Genomic DNA, 8757 nt, shown 5'->3' on the forward strand with positions numbered 1-8757 from the left:
TCGGTAAAATAACAATGAAGACTGTGAGCCCTACATGGGACAGGGACTATGACCAACCAGGCTAGCTTGTGCTCAGTGCTCAGAACAGTGCTTGGCACATAGCCAATACTCAACAGATACCACAATTCTTCTCCTTTTTATTTGTTATTATTATGAGCTGAGATGAGATTACTGAGAGCAGGGAGAATCGATGAGGGAAGACTATTGAAAGAGTTGGCTTTAGACAAGGGAAGAATGGGAAATACTGGATACTTGGCCCTGCCACCAGATTCTCCACCCTTCCCTCCCAGACCATCCAACGGACTGTGTCCTGGGTCTCCAACTCTACCATTACTTCTTGACCTCCTCTCCCCAGTTCCTGGGCTCTAACCCTTTCACCTCCCCAAGTCATCCAGTGAACTCTTCTTTGAACCACTGACTCTAACACCATCCTTCAATTCCCTCATCGTAAAATGGGGATCCAATTCCTCTTCTCCCTCCTACTTACTGATAACAACAATAATTGTGGTATTCCTGAAGCCCTTACTATGTGCCAGGCACTGTACTAAGTGCTGGGGAAGATACCAAATAATCAGGTTGGACCCAATTCCTGTCCCACAGAGCTCCCAGTCTCAATCCCCATTTTACGGGTGGGGTAATTGAAGCACAGAGAAATTACGTAAATTGTCCGAGTTCACCCAACAGGCAAGTGGCAGAGCTAGGATTAGAACCTTGTAATTCCCAGGTCTTTACTCTATCCACTAGGTTGGGTTGCTTCTTAGACTGTGATTCCCATGTGGGACAGAGACTGTATCCAATCTGATTCAGCTGTATCAACACCAATCCTCAGAACAATGCTTGACTCGTATCCATCCATCAATCACATTTATTAAGCTCTTACTGTATGTAGAACACTGTACTGAGCGCTTGGGAGAGCACAATACAACAGAGCTGGTACTCCCATTCTCTGTCCACAATGAGTTCACAGTCTAGAGACTGTTATTAAGTGTTTAATTCCATAAAATGAAAAGAACCCAGAGGACAGGGATGATCAGTAGAGGGTACTGGGCCCAACTCTCTCATCTGCCCCATTGTAAACCTGTGAAATCAGAGACCTCCACCAATCCTTGAGAATATCACTCCTACCTTTGGTGATATCACAGACACTTCTACCAATTCTCGAGGCTACAATCCCCCTCAGTGACATCACAGAGATAGCATAGAGAACCAGCATGGATGCATGCATAGAGCATGTGCCTTCAAGCCAGAAGGACCTGGGCTCTAATGTCGGCTCTGCCACTATTCTGCTGGGTGACCACGGGCATGTCACTTCACTTCTCTGTGCCCAAAATGACTTCCTCTGTAAAATGGGGATGAAGACTGTGAGCCCAGGTGGGACAGGGATTGTGTCCAACCTGATTATCTTGCTTTTACCCCAGTGCTTAGTTCAGCTTTTAGTACATGGAAAGCACTTAACAAATACCATTAAAACAAGTTAAGGAGAGCGATGGTTTTTCTGATATAATGGGAGTGGACATTCCTGGCCAGAGGGATCGGAGCTAACTGGGATAGAGCATGCTTCTAATAGTAATACTAATGATGATGGTATTTTTTAAGAGCTTACTGTGTGCCAAGCACTGTTCTAACAATAATGATTGTGTTATTTGATAAGCACTTGCTAAGTGCCAAACATTGTACTCAGCACCGGGGTGGATACAAGCAAAGCGGATGGACACAGTCCCGTTCCCTCTTGAGCCTCACAGTCTTAATGCTCATTTTACAGGTGGGGTAACTGAGGCCCAGAGAAGTGAAGTGACTGAAAGCCCAAGGTTGGAATAAACGAATAATAAACCAGTCCAGGGACTTGGAGATAAGGGCTCGGAATTCAGCTGGGGTTGGCCAGGACATACGCGGGGAACGGTCTCCATGGAGACGGGAGGGCCACATGCAGGAAACCGGATACTGCACCCCCTAGACTGACCTAGAGGGCCCGCAAGGTCCCAACCTCCGGAGATGAGACCTCCGCACCTCAGTTGGGATTCGTCAGGACTCATCCCTGCGGTGGAGAGGACATGCAGCCATCGTTCTCCATGGCGACGGGAGGATGGCGCGGAGAATGGTCTCCATGGCTAAGGGCAGCACAAAGACCGCCAAGGGACCAGCCTTGCTGTGGGGATCGCCCTGTAGGTATTTCTAAAGAGAGAGTCGCGTTCTGCACTTGCATGGAAGGTCGCCATGGAGCTGAGGGCACATCTTGGTGATCGGGTCCTACTGTCCACCTGCAGAGTGACCGAGTACCATGGAGAGACAACAGATATATCTCTCTATCCTCTGGCACGTCCTGGTTCTTTTTCGTTTTGGTGGTTGTTCTAATGGTATGAGATAGTAATTATAATTGCCGTATCTGTCAGCCCTTCCTATATTAACTCTACAGTATTTATGGAGTCCTTGTTATGCGCAGACCACTGAGCTAAGCGCTTGGAATGTACAATTTGGCAACAGATAGAGACAATCCTTGCCCAATGATGGGCTCACAATCTAAACTGGAGAGACAGACAGCAATGCAAAGCAGAACAAAACAAAAACAAGACAACATCATCAAGATAAATCGAATCAAGGAGATATACATCACATTAACAAAATAAATGGGGTAATTAATGATATATATAAAAGAGCACAGTGCTGAGGGGAGGGGAAGGGGGAAGTGCAGTGGGTGGGGGTGGGGAGGGGAGGTGGAGCAGAGGGAAGGTGGGGGGTGCTCAGTCTGGGAAGGAGGAGAAGGTGAGCTCTCAGTAGGGCTTTGAAGAGGAGAAGAGAGTTAGTTTGGCTGATGTGAGGTGGGAGAGCATTCCAGGACAGCGGTAGGACGTGAGCCAGGGATCGACGGGGGGATAGGTGTGAACGGGGGACTATGAGGAGGTGAGCGGCAGAGGAGCGGAGTGTAGGGGATGGGCCGTAGAAAGAGAGAAGGGAGGTGAGGTAGGAGGGAGTAAGGTGATGGAGAACTTTGAAGCCAAGAGTGAGGAGTTTTTGCAACAAAGGTTGAATAGGCAACCACGCGAGATTTTTGTGGAGGGGAGTGACATGCCCAGAGCGTTTCTTTAAGAAGATCCGGGCAGCAGATTGAAAAATAGAGCGGAGTGGGGAGAGACTGGAGGAAGGGAGCTGTGAGAGGAGGCTGACAGTAATCCAGTTGGGGTATTATGAAAGCTTGTACCAGCACGGTAGCAGTTTGGATGGAGAGGAAAGGGCGTATCTTGGCGACACTGTGAGGGTGAGACCGTCAGGTGTTGCTGATGCATTGCATGTATGGGGTGAATGAGAGAGCTGAATCAAGGACGACACCAAGGTTGAGGGTCTGTGATACGGGAAGAAATCGTTATGGTCTGTCCATAGGGACAGGGAATTCAGGGAGAGGAACGGGTGGGAGGAAGATAAGGAGCTCAGATTTAAACATGTTGGTGTTAGGTTGGTATGGCCAGAACATCCAGGGTGGGGACGGCCCTGGAGGCAGAAGGATGATAATGAGCCTGGGAGGGAGGGGGAGAGAACCAGAGAGGTAAATGTAGATTTGAGTGTCATCTGCGTGGAGAAGGCAGATGAAGCCAAAGGAGCAAATAAGTTCATCAAGGGAGTGAGTATAGATGAAATATGTCAGAAACTGGAAACTGTATTAAGAGTTGGGGTAGACACAATCTAATCATGTTATGCACAGTGCAAGTGCTTAGCACAATGCTCTGCACAAAGCAAGTGCTCAATAAATACGATCAGCTGACTGACTGACATGGGCCTCACAGTTTAGTTGAGAGGGAGAAACAGATAGTTGAATCCCTATTTGCAAATGGGGAACTGAGGCACAGAGCAGAGAAGTGACTTGCCCAAGATGTAAGTAGGAGGGAGAAACAGGTATTAAATCCCCCTACTGCCCTTTTGTTTGAGCAAGAATGAAGATGGGGGAAATGCGGTGAGCAAGCAGGCAGTATTGCACTAGTGGATAGAGCCTAGGCCTGGGAGCCAAAAAGACCTGGGCTTTAATTCCAACTCTATAACTTGTCTGCTGTGTGACATCAGGCAAGTCACTTCACTTCTCTTTGCCTCAGATACCTCATCCTCAAACCAGGTTTTAAAGCTGTGATTCCCACCCATGTGGGATACCGACCGAACCCAACCTGATAAGCTTTTATCTCCTACCCTCAGTGCTCAGTACAGTGCCTGACCCATAGTAGGTTTAGTAAGTACCTCGATTTCCTAATCTGTAAAACGGGGTTTAAGACTCTTAGCTCCATGTGGGATATGGATTGGGTCCAAACTGACTAGTTTGTATCTAACCTAGCGCTCAGTTAACAGCTTGGCAAGTAGGAAACGCTTAAAGTATCATACAAAAGAGAGGGCAAATGGGTCTCAGAACGGTCAAGAGGTGAAAAGATGAAGAAGGGGGACAGAACTGACACTCGGGAAGGGAGGTGGTGGTGGTGGTTGTCTGCGGACTATTAGGCAAAGCAGGGGGAGGGTGCTGAGTGCCTAAAACCTGTCTAAAACGGAGCTCCTTATCTTCCCTCCCAAACCTTGTCCTCTCCCTGACTTCCCTGTCACTGTCGACGGCACTACCATCCTTCCCGTCACACAGGCCCACAGCCTCCATGTCGTCCTCGACTCTGCTCTCTCAATTTACGCCACCCATCCAATCCGTCATCAACACCTGCCGGTCTCACCTTCACAATATCGTCAAGATATGCCCTTTCCTCTCCATCCAAACTACTATCGTGCTGGTGCTAGCTCTCATAAATTCCCGACTGCAGTACTGTGTTAACTTCTTCTTGGATCTCCCTTCCTCCGTCTGCTCCCCACTCCAGTCAATTCTTCATTCCGCTGTCTGGTTCATCTTCCCACAGAAACATTCTGGGCATGTCACTCCCCTCCTCCAAAACCTCCAGTGGTTACCTATGAACCTTGGCACGAAACATACTCCTCACTCTTGGCTTCAAAGCTCTCCATCATCGTGCCCCCTCCTTCCTCACCTCCCTTCTCTCTTTCTACTGCCCACCCCGGACACTCCTCTCCTCTGCCGCTTACCTGCTCACGGTCCCCCTTTCGCTCCTGTCCCGCCATCGAACCCTGGCCCCCATCCTACCGCTATCCTGGAATGCCCTCCCTCCTCACATCCTCCAAACTAACTCTCTTCCCCTCTTCAAAGCCCTACTGAAAGTTCACCCCTTCAGAAGACCTTCCCAGACTGATCCCCCACTTTCCCTCTTCTCCTCCTCCCCTCCCCTTCACCCGTGGACCTCTGCTCTTCCCCCTTCCCCTCCCCTCAGCACTGTGCTTATTTGCATTTATTTTTTATTCCCCTATTTATTTTGTTAATGAGGTGTATATCTCTATAAAGAGATATAACATCATTAGAGTGATGATGTTGTCTTGTTTTGTTTTTTTCTGTTTTGCTTTGCAGTCTAACCCCCATGTTTAGACTATGGGCAAGAATTTTTGAGGCATGAATTGTCTCTATCTGTTGCCCAGTTGTACATTCTAAGCGCTTAGTACACTGCTCTTCCACATAGTAAATGCTCGATAAATACTATGGAATGAATGAGTGGCTGTGAGGAGAATCGGACTCATTCATCAGGAAAGGGGTGATTTTCCAAACAACCAATAATATTTTTTGAGCGCTTAATGTGTGCAGAGTCCTGTACTAAGCTCCTGGAAGAGTGCAATATAACAGAGATGGTAGTTGCGTTCCTGGCCCATAAAGAGCTTTCAGCCTGGATGGGGAGACAGACATTGATATCAATAAATAAATTAGGCATACATTCCTAAATGCTGTGGGTTTAGGAGGGGTGTTGAAAAAACGGAGCAAATTAGGGCGACGCAGAAAGGAGTGGAGGGAAAAAAAGGAGGAAAGGCCTCTTCGACGAATGTCAGAAAAGGAGAAGAAGGAGAGAGAGTCCGTTGTGACTCAGCATCTGGCTGAGGGCGTCATTCAAGTGAAGATAAATTCGACACAAAGCGACCCAAAAAATTCAGAGATGCATTTTTTTCCTTCCCCATTCCAACAGATCACCTTCCCACAACGGTTGCCTTCAACTACCTTTTCTCTGACAACGCAGAACATTTACCTGGAAATGGCCAACAGCACCACAGTGATGGAATTGGCCCTGCTGGGGTACTCAGAGGTCTGGGAGTGGGAGCTGGTCCACGCTGCAATGTTCCTCTTGGTCTGCATGGAGGCCCTGATGGGAAATCTCCTCATCATCGCTGTCATCACCTTCGTCCGTTGGCTCCACTCCCCCATTCATTCATTCGCATTTATTGAGCACTTACTGTGGGCAGAGTACTATACTAAACGTTTGGATAGTACAATTCAGCAACAGATTGAGGCAATCCCTACCCACCAACTGGCTAACAGTCTAGAAGCAGGGAGACAAGTAACAAAACAAAACACCTAGACAGTGTGTTTCACTACCATCAAAATCGATAAACAGAACCACAAATAAATGTCCATCATTGATAAAATCAATAGAGCAATAAATAGGTACAAATATATACAAGTGCAGTGCGGAGGGGAAGAGGGTAGAGCAGAGAGAGGGGGTAGGGGCAATGGGGAGTGAAGAAGGAGCAGAAGGAAATGGAGGACTCACTCTGGGAAGGCCCCCGGAGGAGGTGACCTCTCAGTAGGGCTTTGAATACGATTATTATTAATAATAAAAATGATGGCATTTGTGAAGCGCTTACCTCATGCCAAGCACTGTTCTAAGCACTGGGGCGGGGGTGGTGTTGAGAAGGGGGCGAATAAAAGGTAAGTGGGTTATCCCATGTGTGTTTCACAGTCTTAATCCCCATTTTACAGATGAGGAAACTCAGACACCGAAAAGTTAATTGACTTGCCTAAAGTCCCACAGCTGACAAGTGGTGAGGCTGGGATTGGAACCCATGACCTCTGGCTCCTAAACCCGTGCTCTTTCCACTGAGCCATGCTGCTTCTCTAATGACAGCATTTGTAAGCGCTTACTAAGCACTGTTTGAAGCGCTGGGGCTGATAGAAGTTCATCATCACTTGGAGCTCACACTTCGACCCCCTTTTACAGTTGAGGTACCTGGGGCCTAGGGAAGTGAAGTGACTGGCCCAAAGTCACACAGCTGACAAGTGGCAGAGCCGGGATTAGTACCCACAACCTCTGACTCCCAAGACCGGGCTCTTTCCACTGAGCCATGCTGCTTCTATCTTTTGGTGGATGTGAGGAGGGAGAGCAGTCCAGATCACAGAACCCCCATGTACTTCTTCCTCAAGCGCCTGTCTTAAATCTCTGCTATATCTCCATCAGTAAATCATCTCCATCCTCAACCTCTTGACCAATAACAGACTCATCTCCCTCCTGGCCTATGTCCTTCAGGTCTTGTTCCTCCTCCTCTTGGTCTGTACTAAGCTGTACTCTCTCACGGTAATGTCTTATGAACGTTACATGGCCCTCTGCCTCCCCCAGCGCTACCAGGTCATCTTTCTTTCATTCATTCAGTCATTCATTCATTCATTCAAATTGCATTAATTGAGGCCTTACTGTGTGCAGAGCACTGTAGTAAGCACTTGGAAAGTGCAATTTGGCAACAGGTAGAGACAATCCCTACCCAACAATGGGCTCATAGTCCAGAAGTGGGGAGACAGACAATAAAACAAAACAAGTAGGCAGGCATCGGAAGCATCAATATAAATGAATTGAATTTCAGATACATATGTGCTTGATTAATTAAATACAAAGAATAATAAATATTTACATATATACACGGGGCTGTGGGCGTGGAGAGGGAGGTAGAGCAGAGGGAGGGAATGGGGTGATGGGGAGAGAGCAGAGGAAAAGGGGGTTCAGCCTGGGAAACCCTTCTGGAGGGGGGGAGCTTTCCTGAACAGAGGGTCCTATGGGAAAATGGCGGCCAACTCATGGCTCAGCGGAGGTCTCTCCACCCTCATGAACATGACCACCACCTACTCTGTCCCCTTAGATGGATCCAAGGTGATCCACCAGTTCTTCTGGGAGAGCCCCCATATCATTAAACTTTCCCAGTCCAGTAGGAAACTTCAGGAGTATGGAGTAACCTCCTTCTCTTCCCTTCTGGCTTCTACTTGCTTTGTTTCCATAGTCATACGTGGGCTTCTTCTGGGCCATGTTGAGGATGCCAGCCACAGAGGGCCAGGACACAGTTTTTTCCCCCTGCCTGCCTCACCTCTCCATCATCACCGTCTTTGTTTCCAGTGGTGATAAGGCCTATCGCAAGCCTGTGTCCAACTCCCACTCAGTCTTGGACCTGCTGATATCTCCATTCTGTTATGGTGCCACGCCCTGCTCCCCCCTCAACCCAAACCCCCTCGTCTACAGCCTGAGGAACCGCGATGGCTTTGGGCACGGTGCTGTTGAAACAGTCTATCAACAGGAGATAAAGCACAAATACTTCTGGTCTTCCAGACCTCCCAGATGTGAAAGCCCGGCAATAACCAACCAGGTACCACAGCGATTACAGGCCAAGGAGAAAAGGTCAAAAGTGCCAGTCAGCCTGGAGTAGTGGAAAGGGAACAGGTTTCAGAGTCTGATCGGGTCTGCTATGTGACCTTGCCATGCCATTTACCATCTCTCTTTCACCAAGACCAATGTGGATCCACAATCCTGGACACTCTGGACACATAGAAAGGTTGTCAGTCAGTCAATCATATCTATTCAGTGCTTCCTGTGTGAAAAGCATTGTACTAAGTGCTGGGGAGAGTACAGTAAGAAAATAAGCAGTTATATTCCC

Source organism: Ornithorhynchus anatinus, chromosome 6, assembly GCF_004115215.2.
Source record: "Ornithorhynchus anatinus isolate Pmale09 chromosome 6, mOrnAna1.pri.v4, whole genome shotgun sequence".
In the NCBI taxonomy this organism is placed as follows: domain Eukaryota; kingdom Metazoa; phylum Chordata; class Mammalia; order Monotremata; family Ornithorhynchidae; genus Ornithorhynchus; species Ornithorhynchus anatinus.